The sequence below is a fragment of the Triticum dicoccoides genome, chromosome 1B (genome assembly GCF_002162155.2).
Source record: "Triticum dicoccoides isolate Atlit2015 ecotype Zavitan chromosome 1B, WEW_v2.0, whole genome shotgun sequence".
Taxonomy (NCBI): Eukaryota; Viridiplantae; Streptophyta; class Magnoliopsida; order Poales; family Poaceae; genus Triticum; species Triticum dicoccoides.
Genome location: NC_041381.1, coordinates 64,095,161 through 64,101,177, shown reverse-complemented (window position 1 = coordinate 64,101,177; position 6,017 = coordinate 64,095,161).

Sequence of the window (6,017 nt, the reverse complement as noted above, 5' to 3'; positions counted from 1 at the left end):
ACGCCCCCAGCGCCCCCCAGGACGTCAAAATAGCGCCGGCAAATCCAGGCGAAACCCCGCGCGCTGGGGGCTCTTGGGGGCGCCGGTGGAAGTTTCGGCGAAGCGTGTCTCACTACATGTCCTTTTTCTTGGCTCACTTAATCATTTTTCTCACAAACTTTTGCTTGGGATGGGGTGTGACTAGGAAGATATCCTCTTTATTTCGCCGGATGACCCCCAAGACACCAATTTTTTTGGTTCGGTGGTGTTCTTGGGGGTGCCAACGGCTGGAGATGCTCTAACTCTGCTTAGTCAACAGCGTGGTACCAATGCATGATCTTATACGGGCCCTAATACTACTTTTATCCATGGAAGTGCCATCCTCAACCTCATGCACACCCCCTTCCTTTCCCTCTTTCCCACACATGTGACATCATTAGCAGATAATGGAGCTTGCAAAGGGCAAAATGGATTCATGTTGACGGTAGGGAGGTGTGGAAGTGCGGAGTTTGAGATGATACTTTATGGAGCACGTAATTTGGGGAGAGGTGGAAAGTGAAAGGTCCACTCATGGTGGCAATAAACCAGGAAATTTTGATGTTGCACGTTCTCAACAACCATGGGCATAAGGTTGCGATGCCGACCTGCTCCGGCGAGGCAACGAAGTGTGTTCTTCAACATTAGCTTGGAAACCCAAGGATCGAGAGGTATAGAAACAGAATGAAGCCGGGATAATCCTCCTTTTCTAAAAAAAGATTTAGAAACAGAATGAAAGAGATAAGTCGATAAGGAAGAGCACATGAACACACTAACAAGAACTAGAGGAGGGGTTAGTATTGGAGGAGATGCGGGATGGAGATGGATTGGCGAGAAAATGCACACTGCTGGTGGCATCCTTTCCAAATAAATGAGATTAACTCCTATTGTCAGCATGATGGGCCATGGTCACTAATTGACGCTCGGAATACAAGTTGTTTATATAGGAATACTTCATCCTAAGACATGCATATACATGACGAGTAGTATGAATACAACATGAATCACGGCCGTAGTGGATGGTGAATATATAGATGTACCTTGGCTTATCTAATGTACCTTCTAATTGAAAAACTTAACGAGTTAAATGAATAACTCATTAACTTGGCTCGTTAAGCTCGTTTTTTTAATGAGCTTAGATTAAAACTCGGCAAGTTCGACCGAGTCACGAGCTTCGATTTTTAACTCGACACCTACATGCATCCAATGCACCCAATCATGCAAGTAGAAAGTTGTGCTAATATAAATCAATACTCGGGAGAACCAACCTGAACGGTGATTGTATGATATAGACAATTCAGTCTGAAAAAGGCATGTCTGGCTTGATGGCTCACAAGGTTGTATACAGGAAGAAAGCTATATCTCTACTCCTAATAGGACAGTTGATGAATAGTCCGCCGGATTTTTTTCGCTGGTTTTATTTCGTCTACCATCCCACCTCCGTCATATCGCTGGTTTATTTTCGTCTATCGTCCCACGCACGTAAGCTCAGAACCCTCCAGCGAAAAAAAAGCGAAAAAAACCCTACGTTCGATGCCTCCTTCCCAGATCAGATCTTCCGCCGTCGCCAACCATCCCTTCGCAACCCCAAACCACCCCTTCGCCCCCGCCGGACGTCCATACCTGTGACGCAGCCGATCCTAACCTTCGCCGCCGCCGCCGCCCATCTGCTTCAAGGTCGATTCAGCAGACGGCGAGGCGTTCCCGTTTTGGAGTCGCCGACGACCACGCCCAGGATCCGACGGTGATTCCACATCGTCTCTGCCGGCTTGGGTCCCAGTTCATGCGTGCGTATTACAACACATGTCTTATAGTGCATATACATCCATATCGGCTATCTTCATATTTGCTACTACAACTTGTTATATCCTTGAGCATCGCACATTACTAATTTTCATAGCGGTTCTTAGTGATCCAACAGATCCGCGCATTGTGCACATAAATCCATCATCCTTTCCTGGAGCATGGGTGGCCAGACATCCAGACTGCATGGCACAAAACAAAGACGTGTTTATGAAAATTTGCACAGATTCCCATAGGAGCTGCTAATTCCATACATGAACTGCATGACGATCTGTTTATGCAATTTGCCATACAATTTCATGCATGTTGTCACCAACAGGAGCATGTTTTGCTTGTACTTACTTAGTGTGCTTCTTAGTGTGCTGCTTCTTCTGCTTAGTGTGCTGCATGTTCTTCTTACTTTTCCAGAAGTGTTGGTCTGCACACAAGGAAGAATCACTCAGTTCAAATGAACTTGGACACATATATAAGCTAGCGATAACCTTATTACCCTCCACAAGCAATTGTCAATGGCACATAATGGAGCAAGCTGTATCCGAAATTGTAATCTGTGAGCCACTTTGTTAATGGCACATATGCCGAAATAGAATCATAAGCAATGATGCAGCATTAGTCGGTTTGTGCAGAACAATCTAATGGCATTAGTCACTTTCCAAATATAATTTAATGAATGAACTGTTTGTATGTAAGTACTACGAATCAGCTCCAAGTTCATTTTAATTTTTAAAAACACGTTAAAACTAAAAAAAGGGGGGTATCTTGAACAAAAAATTGTAGAAGTCAATGTTCAGTAAACCAGGGTTGCGTGCAATGGTATTTTTTTTTCCCTCGGTGTACTTTTAGCCCTAAAGATGGTCATCAACAATGAAGTTATACAAGATGTAACATGCATGTTATGTCACGATCCCTCAGTAATAAATTTCTGATGACTAACCTATTTTCACCATTTGTAACACTAATTAATTTATAAAGGAATAGGATGTACCTTCACAATCTTGTACTTGGTTGCCAGCCCTAATCCACTGGAAATATCTGCAGAACAGGAAGAAAACAAGAAGAAACTTGGCAGTAGCATTTCACAAAGAGTACAATATCTGTGCCTATAGGTACGTATGGGGAATCCACAAAGCAAAGCAGCGGATCATGTGACATCGTCGGATGTACCTCTAGGTAAACGTTTTTCTATAAGACTTTCTATACATGTCAGGCTATATCCCGATTGTGATTTCATGTACTGAAGTGTTTGCAGAAAAGTTGGATAGGACAAATGATGTTGATAACTACCCAAATATGTCAAGTATGCCAGTTGGATCCACCCCGCAGCTGTTTGTGCCGCATACTGCTATTGTGAGTACTGAAGTTGTTGCAAATGACATGGACGGGGCAATGCTTGATGATAAATACCCTATTAGTCACGGTATGAGTCTGTGCGGAGAGAGTACTCATGATTTTGTTGCCTTAATGTGATTAACTGTATCTCATTCACTTGTACCAACCAACTTCAGATCGGTCCTCATCAAGTCAGAATGCACAACCGGGTGTGCACGGAACCACTGATGGCGATATCACATATGTTCAGCAGGCTTCCCACCTAGTCTCAGGTGAGTATTACACATAATTAATAATCGACGATCTTCGGTTAGGAGTAAACTGACTTGTTATGTCCACTATCGGTTATGTTTACAACTAGCAGAGAACCCAGCAACCTCATTCATATTGAATGACGCTTCGTTTGTGCCTCTCAGTTGTCTCTCAGACGTGTCTGACACAGCCGTAGCACAAAGTTTAAATGGTATTACATGATTCGTCTTTAGTTGTGAACCTTATCATGGCTGAATAGGTTGTGTTGCATATGTACAATAATCATGTTGCTTTTGTGTTGTTCCAGAGAGTCGTGATGTGTCTCATACAGATGGAATAAGCCAAGTATACATTAATGCAACTGCTCAGGTTTTACCCCCATTCCGATTCAACATGCGAGCACATGACTACAGGATCTCTCTTGAATGTCTCCAATCAAAATAAGATTGTTATCTTATCTGACGAGAAAAAGGAGCAGATAAACGCCAAGAGGCGAGCTGCTTATCTGGAAAAAAAAGTTGAGGAAGCAGACAAACTAGAGCATGAATATCAACCTTCCGTTACAATGTCTGGTATGATTGTTTGATTTTTAATCAATAAAAGTAACAATTATTACAATGTTTATTCCTAGGTTCACTAATCTCACATCTTGATGTTTCAATCAGTATTTGATAAGAGGGAGCTAATAAACGCACGGAGACGGGCATCGTCTCGTAAGAAGAAAGAGAATACTGACGAAAACAAGGAGCCACTAAAAGCTCCGAGGCGAGGTGGACATCGAAAGAAAAATCAGAACGCCTCCAACATATGTCTCCATGAAAATATGCCTGCCCTTAACGTATCGGGTACGAGTATGCTGTATTACAGCAATATATACGATGAATGTATTTAAACCATTTGTTGCAAACTATATGATTGTTATCGGAAGATAAATTATTACAACACCTTCAATCATCAAGCAGGTATGCAAAGTGTTCCACGTAGCGCTCTCGGTGATAACACTATAGCATCTTCAGATGTGCCTCCAGGTCAATGTTGCTCTATAAAACTTGCTACACATATCTTCCTATATCCCGATTGTGGTTTCATTTGCTGATGTGGTTGCAGATAAGTTGGATGGGACACATGATGGTGATAACTATCCAAGTATGACAAGTATGCCAGATGGAACGACCCCACAACGGATTGTTCCCCAACCCACTAATCGTGATATCACATGTGTTGAGCGGCCTTCCCAGCTGATCTCAGGTTAGTATTACACATAATTAATAATCGACGCTTTTCGGTTAGGAGTAAACTGACTTGTTATTGACACTACCTGTTAGTTTTACATCAAGCAGACAAACCATGCTCCTCATTAATGGGGAATGAATCTGCGTTTGTGCCTCTCAGTTGTCTCACACACGATTGTGGATCAGCCGTAGCACAAAGTGTAAATCGTACTACCGATTCATTATTTTGTTGTGAACCGTATCATGCTTGATGAGGTTTTGTTCAAGATGTTCAAGACTCATATTGCTTTTGTGTTATTCCAGATGCCATTGATGTGTCTCCTATAGATGGCACAAGACACGTGTACATTAATGAAGGAAATATGCCCTAGAGGCAATAATAAAGTTATTATTTATTTCCTTATTTCATGATAAATGTTTATTATTCCTGCTAGAATTGTATTAACCGGAAACATAATACATGTGTGAATACATAGACAAACATAGTGTCACTAGTATGCCTCTACTTGACTAGCTCGTTTATCAAAGATGGTTATGTTTCCTAGCCATGGACAAAAGAGTTGTCATTTGATTAATGGGATCACATCATTAGGAGAATGATGTGATTGACATGACCCATTCCGTTAGCCAAGCACTTGATCGTTTAGTATGTTGCTATTGCTTTCTTCATGACTTATACATGTTCCTGTAACTATGAGAATTATGCAACTCCCGTTTACCGGAGGAACACTTTGGGTACTACCAAACGTCACAACGTAACTGGGTGATTATAAAGGAGTACTACAGGTGTCTCCGAAGGTACATGTTGAGTTGGCATATTTCGAGATTAGGTTTTGTCACTCCGATTGTCGGAGAGGTATCTCTGGGACCTCTCGGTAATGCACATCATTTTAAGCCTTGCAAGCAATGTGACCAAATGAGTTGGTTACGGGATGATGCATTACGGAACGAGTAAAGAGACTTACTGGTAACGAGATTGAACTGGGTATTGGATACCGACAATCCAATCTTGGGCAAGTAACATACCGATGACAAAGGGAACAACGTATGTTGTTATGCGGTTCGACCGATAAAGATCTTCATAGAATATGTAGGAACCAGTATGGGCATCCAGGTCCCGCTATTGGTTATTGACCGAGAATGGTTCTAGGTCATGTCTACATAGTTCTCGAACCCGTAGGGTCCGCACGCTTAACATTTTGATGACAGTTTTATTATGAGTTTATAAGTTTTGATGTACCAAAGTTTGTTCGGAGTCCCGGATGTGATCATGGACATGACGAGGAGTCTCGAAATGGTCGAGAGATAAAGATTGGTATATTGGACGACTATATTCAGACACCGGAAGTGTTCCGGGTGATTTCGGAGAAAACCGGAGTACTGGAG